Here is a 13,012-nt window from a genome sequence, read left to right on the forward strand (position 1 = left end):
TAAGTGCACATCAAGAAAACATCCAAACCCAGTGCTGCCCAAGCCCACAAGTCCAACACTCACCCATATGTCCAACACCAATCCGCAAAGTCCTCCTCCATCCCACAAACACACACTATGATTTCAACTGCAGGAGGAAAGCTGAATCAGTGAACATGTAAGCATCTCAGCACTGGCAGTGGCCTCCACAAGGCTGCTCCAGCACCCAGGGCTGCATTGGGGTAGGTCCATGCGTCTTCTCCTTGGGGATGTCTTACGGGAGGTGAGCCTTGCCAGCTGAAGCAGGGAACTGGCTAAGGCAGCTGTACCGTGGTCCGACCATCACAAAGCAAGAGACCTGAGAACTTGAAAGGCAAGGCTCATCCAACCATTTATCCCTCCACCCTTCAATTAACCCCACGTGTATTTATCGGCCAGCTTGGCACAATAGACTAACTACCTCAGGCTTGTACTTAATTCTAGCCCCAATCTAAGAACAATGAGTTTTTATGACATTGTTCTGTTTGATATTTGCCCTCAGGAAGAGATCACTGATGGGTGCTATAACAAAGTGTGCTGAGAAAACTAGATGGTGAGCAGCTATCAGAGAGACTAATGTCTGTAGGCTCCAAGGTTGTTTTCAAACCTTTTAAGTGAGACATCAAGCCATCTATGTGAGGCGTCAACTAAGTCCACACGGAACACACACACAGCATGTATGAGCCAAGGATTATAAATAACAAAGTTCAAATCTAAAGGATGAAAGGGTATCAGAGCTTGCATTGTGAACACCTGGTTTGCAGAAGCCTATGAATGACAGTGGAAACTCAACATCCATTTGCAGGGTCCACACATGGCTTCAGTATCTGGTAAACACCATCAGAGTATATCTGAGGAATGTCACTAGCTCTGTTATCAGACAAAGAGTATTGCAAGGTCAATTGTAGCAGGCATAGGTCAAAATGTAATATTTTTCATTTGATCTCCATTTTGACCCATTTTGAAGCTGTTTCCTTTTCTTTTTTTTTTTAATGAAAGGGAAGTAAACATGGATTGAGTCCTCTTTGAATATCCTCTGACAATGGACCAGGGCTGTAAAGAGCCTTGCTATGGGGCGGATTGTTGCTGTGGTAGTTACATAATTTGGTGTCAATTTGGGACTTGAGAGGATTGAGAATGAATGGAGGTGGAGTCTAGTCTGTCAATTGGGTGGTAGCCAATAAGGTCTCTGTGTGGGCATGGCTTTCCCCTGAAGATTCTAGGCACTCTACTTCCTCCTGGGAGGCAGTAAACACTTCTCTCTGCTCACTCCCAGAGAGATGTTCTACTGACAAGACACATGGCGCTACACCTGAGGAGCTGGAGAAGCCACATGGACCTACCCTGATACAGCCAGACCTCTGGAGCCAGAGAAACCACGTAGAGTCCCTTGCCAGCACTGAGATTCTTACAATGCCACTAGATCCACAAGGCTTCCAATGAACTGGCCTGTGATCCTCCTGCATTTGGCATCATTACATGTGTTTCATGAGTCCGAAGAGGACTTTATAGATTGGTATTGGACATATGGGCTAATATTGGACTTGATCTGCACTGGGCTGGGTTGTTCTCACAATATTCAATTGCTCTTGTATATAAATCTCTTGCTTAGTCACATATGAGTCTCCATGAATTTGTTTCCCTCGTCTACCCAGACTGACACAGTTGCTGAAATACTTAGGTTAAAATTTATCACCCTTTCATTTGGTCTCCCATAGGATTTATTTGAATTTGTTCTAGTTTTTAATATTTTCTGCTTTCTTTTCTATTGAGGTTTTTATCTGATTTTATCATTGTTTTTAGGGTTTTTTTTTTCAGTTTTTTAAAATATGAAATACAGGATAGATAAATTTGTAGAGACAGTAACTGTATTAATGGTTTCTTGATGATATGGCAGATGAGGTCAGGAGGGAATGGGGAGCTAATAGCAATGAGTACCAAAATGAAGACATTCTAAAATTAATTGTGGTGATGACTGTACAACTCTTCTTGATGTGATGAAATTATTGAATTGTATGATATGTGAACTATATGCCAATGAAACTGTTAAAGAGGGGAAAGTGGATTGGAGATAACTTCTTATCCCCTTTTTACACACACACGCGCACGCGTGCGCCCACACACACATCATTATGTGTGATGGTCTGGGAGAATGCCTTTTTCTTGATGTTACAAGGTTGGAATTGTGGGCATCTAGTAGGACCAGAGAGAATTGACCTCAACTCTGAAAGCTCAGGGAACTTACAGGGCAGAGTTGAAAATCCAGATATTCATTCACTATTTGTACAGAACTCAGAATCTCTCCATATACCAAAGGTAGACTGGTGAAAAAGAAGTTGACATTGGCTTTGTATCTCTTTCAATAAGTCAAGTTTATTTAAAGAGACAGGCACCCAACCTTTTAATTTTATTACTCTCCAGTAAGAGCTATGATGGAGGTATACCTATGAACTCAACATACCACCAAAGGTAGTCTTGGAAGCTTAGAGAAGATTCTCAGGGAAAGTGGAATAAAATATCAAACCAGAGATGAATTTATATTAAAGTTTAAGACTCAACGCCTCCACTCACCTGATCCTTATTGAATGCTGAGAGTTGTGGAATGTTATAGGTGATCAAGAGAAGCCAGATTGCCATTGGGGAATATGACTAGTAAGCATTTCTGTCACACGGCCCAATGAAATCTCAGATCTGAGGAATTAAGATTCCAATAATTCAATATGATGTCTTCTTCATTAAATTTGTATTTTTATTTATTTCCAAGTCTCCACAACAAATTATCTAAATTTCCAGTGTCTTTGATCTTCCCCTGGAACAGCCCAACAAAAATTAGTTTCTTGATGTCTCCCTTTTTAACCTGGTTCCTGGGATTATTTGGAGTGCTGATTCAGAAAATTGTGTTAGCTGGACCGGGTCAGCTCTAGTTTCTTCGATAAGATGTTCGACTATATTTTCAGCTATTAATAACCTCTTAATTCATCACCCTAGTTTTAAAATCCTTCAATAACTGGACTGACACTGTGGCTACAACGATGAGCTCACACATACGAACAGTTGTGAGCAGGATACAGGATTGCAGAGTATCGTTCTTTGCACACAGGGTCACTATGCGTCAGAACCAACTCAAAGTCACCTACGGGCAACAGCAACAGTTTGAAATATGAGAAGCATAAAGACCCACAAATGGCAGGATAAGACCTGTAGATGGAACCAGGGTAGCTTGTTTGTTACACATTGAGCTACCAATCATAAAGTCTGTGATTTGAACCCACTAGTCATTCTGAAGTCTTTAAAAGATGTGAAGGGTTAGAAACTCAAAGGAGCAGTTCTTCTCTGTACTACAGGGCCACTATGAGTTAGAATTGATTAGATCGCAGTGGGTTTTTCTTTTAGGCATGAGAGATTGCAATATACACAGAGACTTCAAGGTGGATACTGAAAAAGAAGAACAGAGCTTGATAAGAGTGGAAAATAAAGAAAATTTAAAAGGCACAAATATGAAAAGTGTGAGAGTAATTCAGAGAGTAGAAAGTGGAAAAGTTCATAGGAATATTCATAACTATTTGGAAGATCTAATTTTTCTTCTTCAACTATGAAATAAAGCATTTCAGAACACATTTTAATATATAGACATCAAAGGATGATTCATGTTAATGTTTCAGAGGTGAGGTTGGCTCCAAATTTCTTCTTAAGAAAAATTCTTACTTTTCTTTTAAGAGTTTCTGTGCACAGTGAAGAAGTTGTGCAATCTCATAACAAGATAGGACCATTTAAATTTTAATAAAGGAGTTTGAATTCTGACAGACTTATTTTTTTATTTCAGCACATTTGAATCTCTGTTATCATATCAAACTCACTACTAATCAATCAATTATAACTCATAGCGACCCTATAGTGCAGAGTTACAGAAAGGAACTTCTGTGGGTTTCTCAGGCTGTAAATCTTTGAGAGCAGAAAGTCTCCTTTCCCTTGAAGAATAGCTGGTGGACTTGGATACCTGACCTTGTATTTATCAGTCAAACATTACCCACTACACCATAAGGACTTGTGCTAGGCTGGGTTGACGAGAGAAGCAAATCCAGAAACACTTATAGATATATGAGAGAGCTTCATATCTAGAAGTAATTATATAGGAAGAAAATATCCCAGCTCATTCCAGATCAAGTCCAGAAGTCCAGTATTGGTTCAGAAGTCTGTTACTAGTCTATAAGTCCCTCCTCAGACACTCGCAGCCCCATACAACAATTCAGAATGCAGAAAGATCACAGGCCACTGAGTGCAAAGCCTTGTGGATCCAATGGCAGTGACTGTATCACAGGGCTCATTGGCCTCAGCATGGCTAGCCAGCCGGAAGGTAAGAGGAGAGGGGGAGAGGTGATTCTAAGGACCCTCATTATGAGACAGCCACACCCACAAGGAAGTATTATCAGTCTGTGACCTTATTGACAGGTAGATTCCACTCCTATATTCTACTTATCAAGTTGACATGAAATTATGTAACTACTACAGGACTCTTTTATTTATGGTATTGTAGCTCTTCTCTCTGGCCCCTCTTAAAGATACAATTTGAAATTGCTTACTATTTAGTTCTTGATAAAGGTGAAGTGATACTTGGGGAATGTTCCAAGTTCATGTAGTATGTACTATTCAAATATATCTTTTGGTCAAGTGGCACCATGTGAAGTATAACTTGGCATAAATATTTAGTACAACACAAAATATTTAAATAAAGCCAGCTTGAATTCGTCTATCTCAGTCTAACTAACATTACATGAAAATATCCTAATTTGTTATGGGTGAGCAGAGTAATGAGTGGTATATGATATATGTTCTATATCTAAAAACTAGCATTGATGGGGGAAACTGGTGCCATTTTTTTAATTAGCCAATCAAATATGCCTAGAAACAATTCTAGCTTTTGAGGCACCAATATGTGTGTTGGCCCGTGTGACTGAAACTTGAACAAGTATTTGACTACTAAAAGCAGTGGGAACAGCCTTCCTGGCAAATGGACTACAAACAACAATAACAACTCACCGCCTTGGAGTTGATGCTGACTACAAACTGGGTAGAACTGCATCTGTGAGTTTCAGAGAGTGTAACTTTAAAAATCATTTTATTGGGGGGTTTTTACAGCTCTTATCACAATCCATCTATCCATCATTTTGACAAGCACTTTTGTACATATGTTGCCATCATCATTTTCAAAATATTTTCTTTCTACTTGAGCCCTTGATATTAGCTCCTCATTGTGTTTCCCTCCTCCCCCACCCTCCCTCACACATTAACCCTTAATAAATTATAAATTATTAATATTTTTATTTCTTACATCATCTGCTGTCTCCCTTGACCCACTTTTCTGTGGTTCGTACCCCTGGGCCGGGGAGTGGGGGTGGCGTTATATGTGGATTATTGTGATTGGTTCCCCCTTCTTCACCCCCCTTCCCACTATCCTTCTGGTATTACTACTCTCATTGTTGATCCTGAGGGGGTTATCTGTCCTGGATTCCCTGTGTTTCCAGCTCTTGTCTGTACCAGTGTACGTGCTCTGGTCTAGCCAGCTTTGTAAGGTAGAATTGGGGTCATGAATAGGCAGCATTAAAGAACCAGAGGAAAGTTGTGTTTCATCAGTGCTATACTGCACCCTACTGGCTCATTTCTTCCTTGTGTTCCTTCTGTAAGGGGATGTCCAATTATCTACAGATGGGCTTTGGGTCTGCATTTTGCCCTCCTCCTCATTCACATTGATAAGATTTTTTGTTCTGGGTCTTTGATGCCTGGTACCTGATTCCATCGACACATCATGAGCACACAGGCTGGTGTGCTGTGAGTATAACTTTTTACGGAAGTAGAAAACACTCACTTCCTCCCACAGAGGGGCCAGTGGCTTTGAACTGCACACCTTGCTCTTAGCAGCCTAACAAGTAACCACTAAGCCAACAGAGCTTCTGTAGAAAATAGACTAGCAGGTGCAAAAGCCTGGAGTTCATAAAAAGGGCATGTTAGGAGCCCTGGTGATATAACAGGTAAGTAAGTGTTGGGCTACTAACCTAAAGGTTGTCAGTTGAATTCCCCCAGCTACACTGTGGAGAAAAAGAGTTGTCAAGCTGCTTCTGTAACGTTTATTGTTGTTTTTATGTATCATAAAGTAAATTCTGACTACCAACAATTCTATGCGCAGCAGACATTGTCTAGTCCTTTGCCATCCTCACCATTGAGCCTAGGAAATCCTAGGAGCAGTTTGAGCCTAGGAAATCCTATGGAGCAGTTATGTTCAGGCACTGTGATAGTTACATCATTTCATGTCTGCTTGAAGATATATAAAAATGTAGGGGTGGCTTCAACCTGTCAATCTGATCACTGCCTGATGATTCCTCCCTATTGGCATCATCAAGAGGGGCCTTGGAACCTTCCCTTCTCTCTCTGCCTTCACATTTCTGCTGGCAAGCCATTCTGAGAACTGATGCTTCCACCTCCGTTGAATCCACATGACTTTGCCCCCACCGAACCGTGATCTTCCTGCATGCTGTATCATTGTTTGTAACTCTGTGAGCCTAAAGAGGGATGTATAGACTGGTATCAGACTTAGGGACTTGAGTTGGACTTCTCAGGGATGTTTGCAATTACATATTGATACATAGTTCTTTCTTAAACAAACAAGTGTCCCTGGACTTGTTTCTCTGTTCAACCTGGCCTAACACCGCCATGTAGAGTGGTTTTGAGTAAGAATTGACTCGACAGTATACAAAAACAGCAGCAGCAATGGTCAGGAAACTGCTAGCATTGTTGGAATAAGGTACAAGCGCTGAGACTGGAGAAATGAGTTGGAGAAGGAATGGATAATGACAGAATCAACAGGAGCTGGACACAATCTTAAGAATTTTAAAAGCTTGATGACTTTTACTCCTCACAAAAGCTCCATGCAGCCATAACTATAATCATTTCCATTGTACAGAAAAGGAAGCACAGACAAGTGAGATACAGCTCTTTCTTTCCCTGTTGTTGCCCTGAAGATCGGGACCATGTCCTGAAGCAGTGAACTGAATCAAGAGCTACCCCAAGTGGAACAGCGAAAAAGAAAAACTATTTTATTAGGATACTGGCCAACAGAGCATCCTTCCAGCAATTGAAGCTATTTGGTGGATTGCTTATATTATCCTAATTTTCAAGTCATATTTATACAAATTTCTTCTAATAATATTAATCACATTGTACATATAAATGGGCTTAGGATACATGGCAGACCGTAAAACATATAGTGTACAGAAAGAATAGTGAGTAGATAAAAGGGTAATTCTATAAATTCATTATCTACTTTCCAACTGACTGCTCCATAGCAACCTCAGATAATGACCGAGAAAGTGGAACAATCAATTAAGCTCCAAGCTGGATCCAAATAGTAATTAGCATTCCAAAGTCTTGTTTGGCTCGATGGAAACAGTGAAAACATATAGTGAAAAATATATGAAAAAACTGATTATACTTAAACATGGCTGATTCAAATTAAAGTGGCTGCAGTATTGCACACAAATCTTACAGCTCATATTTTGATTATGAAATAAATAGCAGGGCTGAGAGGCATAACAAATTCTGTCCAGTGTCAAAGCCAAAGTGCTTAATTACTAGACTTTTCTACTCTCAAACTATGCTCAACTTGCAGTTGTGACTATGTTTGGTGAGGAAAGAATCAAGCCTGGTGGCATTTCTTTGAATGGCCTGTTCTAAAGTGGAAGAAGCATATATAGGGCAGCCTTTCCTCCGTTGGAAATGAGGTAGTTTGTGCTGGGGAGTAAGACTGTGAGGCTAGAAGCAGTACCTGTGCTTTGAAACTCTATAAGGAGTTGGGGGGCAATGGACTGTAACTGTGAAGGTAGGACCCAAGAGAAAAAGACTCTAGGATTGAAAGTCAGTTACTATGAGTCATAATTGACTTGATGGTGCACAGCATAACACTGTTCATAAGGCCACCTTATTTTTCTGGGGGGGAAATGGAAGTACTTCTCCAAACCAACAAGTGAGTGTCTTCATATCTTAGCTTGGGCTCTGGTTATTCACAGCTAATTTCTTGTTCTCTGAAGCCAAAAATAAGTTAATACATCTGAATTTGATAAATCTAAAAACCAAACAAAATTGGTATTCAAAGTGATCTTTTGGGAGGGAATCTATTGAATGTTCACATTGTGGAGTGAGAGTGTTAGAGGAAGGGTCGTAGTAAGATATTGTGTAATGACGTCAGGCCAAGGGTCAATATAACCTCAATTGCCTAGCAAACTATCCACTTCTCCCTTTAAAATCCCCAAGGGTAATGTTCATGGAGATAAGGATGCAAGTCAGCTTAATGTCTGCCTTGAACCTAATGCAAAATTCCATTTAGCTGGCCTAACACAACTTAAAGGATCCTATTCCCCACTTTATTACACACACATTATACTTGCTGCCATAGATTCAATTCTGACTCTTAGCAACTGTGGTAGTTACATAATCTGTTGTCAATTTGACACTTAAGAGGGAAGGTTAGGAGGCTAGCCTGTCAATCAGGTCACAGCTGGATGACCTCATTTAGAGGCTCGGGGGAGATAAATAGCTCACTGGAGGCAAGACACGGCTCACTCTCTGGGAGACATTCCAGCTGACAAGACATGTAGCTGCCCTAGAGCTCTGGAGCTGAGGGAGCCACGTGGAGACTCCTGCCAGCAATGAGATGCCTCTACTGCCAGGGGATCCACAAGTCTTTCCACACACTGGCCTGTGATCTTCCTGCATTCAGCGTCTTTGCACGTGTTTCGTGAGTCTGAAGAGGAATTCATAGATTAGTATTGGACATATGGGCTAATATTGGACTTATGGACTTGATCTGGACTGGGCTGGGATATTTTCTCAATATTCAATTGCTCTTGTATATCAAGTTCTTTCTTATACGCATATGAGTGTCTATGAATTTGTTTCTCTAGTCGACTCAGACTAGCAGAGTAACCCTATAGGACAAGGTGGAGCTACCCTACCCTTCTGGGTTTCCAAGACTTTAGCTATTTGAGTTGTAGAAAGCCTAATCTTTCTCCCACTTTAGAAACAGAAAGGGTTAAATTCACCACGTCAGAAAGGGTTAAATAAGTTAAGGAGCTCCTCTTTGGTGTAAGCAGGTAGCATATGCCACTTAGCAAAAAGGTGGGCAGTTCAAGAGCACTCAGAAGTTCCATGGAAGAAGTTCTTGCAATCTGCTTCTGCCAAAGCAACTATTGCCCGTAGTAGGATTTTCCATTTGCTGCTTGTGTGGGTATCCGAGGACTGAAGCTGGTGTTGTTTTCTGATTACACTTTCAGTCTTGCTTCTAAGATGGGGACCATGGAGGCCACACCATTGACCTATTGAGGACTATTTCCTGGACTAGAGATGTAAGTTCTGGCAGCCCTCGGCGTCATATTCTGGCCCACAAATTCACATGCAACCTGGGCCAGGCTGGGGATTCCTTTGGCAAGATCCAAGGGCTACTCCCACGTCTCTCTCTTCCTGACCACATTTCTCCTGCCTTGTTAACCCACACAGGGGTCACCTTCCAGAGTCACAAATGGGGAGGGAAGCAGAAGTCACTAAGACATGGGTATTCTCTAGCAGGCTTTGGCTTAGAAGAGAGCAAACAAGACACAGGCTTTCCTCACTGCCTATTTTCCCACCTCAGGGTCTCACTCTGTCATCACTGACTTTTGGACCCACTTTCCATACCCTCCCCCATGCCTATTCTCTCTGGAGCAGCAAGTCTCAAGTCCAAACCTCAAAGACTGAAGGGGGGACATGGGCTCCTCTGTCCTCTGGTATTTTTGTAGTGACAAATGAGAGCAAGAGGATTTTAGAAGATATTATTTCTCATAGCAAAGGCTGGCTTCAAGACCATGGTATCAACTTAACTTTTTTCCATCCATGAATGAAACACTGTACTTGCCTCTTTCCACTTCTATTTCAAATCGCATCCCTCCTATTAATCATCACAGACAGAAGATACCCCGGGGTGACTAATTACAGGGTCAGGTGCATATAAATGCCAGAGAGAAAACCTCATTTATGTGTATTTTAAAATATTAGTATTACTCTTATTACAATTATGTAGCCAAGTCTTTCCTGTGTAGTTCGGTGTATGACATTATCTTAATTTGTATCATGACCCAATGAAGAAACTATAACAGAGAGGGAAAGTAACATACCTGAAGTCACACAGCCTGGCAAGTGTTTTGCTTGGAATTTGAATCCAAACTGGCTTCAGAATCTATGTTCTAAAACACTCTGAGGTAGTTAGTTTATTGTGCCAACCTGGCTGATAAACACGTGGGGTTAATTGAAGGGCGGAGGGATAAATGGCTCAGTGAGCCTTGCCTTTTGAGTCCTCGGGTCTCCTGCTTTGTGATGGTTGGACCAGGGTGCCAGTTCCATGATTCAGCTGGAAAGATTCACTTCCTGCAAGACATCCCCAAGCAGAAGCTGCATGGACCTACCCCTCTGAATGGAATCCAGGGTTTTTTGGTTGGTTTCATTTTCTCTTCTGACCTCAACTTTTGGGTTTCTTCCTCACTCAATTCTTCCTCAGAGTTTCCAAAGATAACTCACTGTCTAAGCCTCTCCAATGCCTCAATTAAGGAAAGCCCCGTCATGTTAAAGCAAGTTTTACATTTGGTTTCATTCATACTTCTCAAGACTGCCCTTGCATCCACTCCAGGTGCAGTAAACACGACAATACACAAAATTCCCAAGAATGGAATTCACAACAGTAAATATCTGAGAGATGTTGGAAACACTCGCTGGGAAGCTCTGCTCTGCAGATTCTCCCTCCACCAGGCTGGAGCTTTGCTAGACAGCATAGTTGGGATGGCTTTCAACAGGAGAAGCCACATGGATCTACCCCGATGCAGCCCTGGGTGCTGGAGCAGCGTGTGGAGACCCCTGCCAGTGCTGAGATGCTTACACACTCACTGACTTGGCTTTCCTCCTGCAGTTAGCAATATCGGGTGTGTTTTGTGAGATGGAGGAGGTCTTTTGTGGATTGGTGTTGGACTTGTGGACTTGGGCAGCACTGGGTTGGGATGTTTTCTTGATGGGCACTTAACCTTTATATAAAACTCTCTTATACCTGAGTTTCTGTGGATTTGTTTCTCTAAAGTACCCAGACTAACACACACTCTGTTCTGTCACTCTGTCTTTCTAACTGGACATTTCCCAACGTCACTCTCCTCACTTCTCTTAATAAGCATAAACATGAAAAGTGATAATCAAGGACTCTTTTGACATGTAAGGCCCCTGAAATTTCACTCATGAAATTATTTATGGGAGGAATTGGAGTACAAAATTAAACACTAAATACATGTTCCAAAGATGATTTAAATTGTGTTTCTTCCCAATCACTGCTCTCTACCTCAAGCAGTTTTGAATTTGGTTCTGTGAAGTCAGGTCAAGTCCTTTGCTTCAAGCTCTTTAGAAATTCCATGTACTTCTTTTCACTTAGTATTGCTTATCTAAATTCCTCCTCAAGACCCTATATAACACTAGTTATGTCTCCTACATTCTTCCCTTCATCATTCACACTCTGCCCTGCACAATTTACACATTTTGATATAACGACATATTGTCTTCTGATTGCTTCTTACATGAATTAATTTTCACCTATGTGTGGTAATCTCCTTGAGGGCCCAGGTTATATTCTCGACAGCATCGATTCCCAAACTGAGTTGGCCTACTTCCCCTTTCCCAGAAAAAAAATCACTCAGCAACCTCCTGACAATTAAAAGCATTTACACTATAATCCAAAACACAAGATAAAATGGAGGTATCTGATTTTTCTGTTCCCCTTGATCATGCCAGTGCTCCCCTCCCACAAAGAGGTGGTATCACTAACTTTGGGAAACACACTGGTCTGTAGGCATCTCCAATTGAATGGAAGTAGGCTATGTAAATATTAGTGATTGGCTCATATGAAAAATGATAAACTATTTCCATGTCTTCAATGTTAGCTCAGATCTGTTCACAATTTGCGTATTCTCCAAATCTTTACATTCCATATTTTCCTGTATGTTTCAAATTTATATGTTTTCCTCTGCCTGGGTTGAAATCATAGTGCTGCCATTCATTTGCTGTGTGGGTTTCGGCTTTAACAACTTTGTGCCTCTTTTTTCCCAAATGGGCATATAATACTGAGTTGAGCTGCAAAGCACACGAGGAGCAGTTTGAAGCGACCAGGAGCTCTGTGGAAGAGAGGCAATGCTCTTTTTACCCACGTAAGTTTTAGAAGCTCACAGGGGCACTTCTGCCCTGTCCTGTTGGCACAGTATGAGTTGACACTGACCCAATGGTAGTGAATTTAGTTTTATGGAGTAGTTTAAAACCACCAGCCACTCCATGGGGAAAAGACATGGCTTTCTACTCTCATAAGTAGTTAAAATGTCAGCCACTCACAGTGCAGTTCCGCTCTGCCCTATTAGAGTCACTGTGAAGTGGCATCGACTAGAAGGCAGTGAGGTTGTTAGTTTTGTTTTGTTCTGCACGTGGATCAACACCACAGGAGAAGTAACGTTAGATTTAGGGGGTTTTCACTGATTTTCTCAATAGATTCACTGCCAACCAAAGGGAAGTGAAACAGGAGGATGAATTTAGTTTAGTAGCCTTTAGCCCATGATGGAATCATGGTTCACCTCTTTAATCACTTTGTTGTTGCTAGTTGCCATTGAGCTGCCTCCAAGCCATAATGACCCTATGCATAATAGAATGAAACATGGCTTGAACGTGTGCCATCCTTAAAACAGTTCCTATTATTATATCCATGTGTCCATTATTATATCCATGTGTCAATCCATCTTGTGGAGGTCCTTCCACTTTTTCCTACTGTTACCTTGAATATCAGGTCAATGGCCTGAAGCAATGAATAGCCTCGGACAATCCTGACATCCTTGCCTCTAAGGAGAGCTGTGGCCTTACTTCTGTAAAGACAGATCAGTTTGTCCTTTTAGCAGTCCAT

This window comes from Tenrec ecaudatus, chromosome X, assembly GCF_050624435.1.
Source record: "Tenrec ecaudatus isolate mTenEca1 chromosome X, mTenEca1.hap1, whole genome shotgun sequence".
Lineage (NCBI taxonomy): Eukaryota > Metazoa > Chordata > Mammalia > Afrosoricida > Tenrecidae > Tenrec > Tenrec ecaudatus.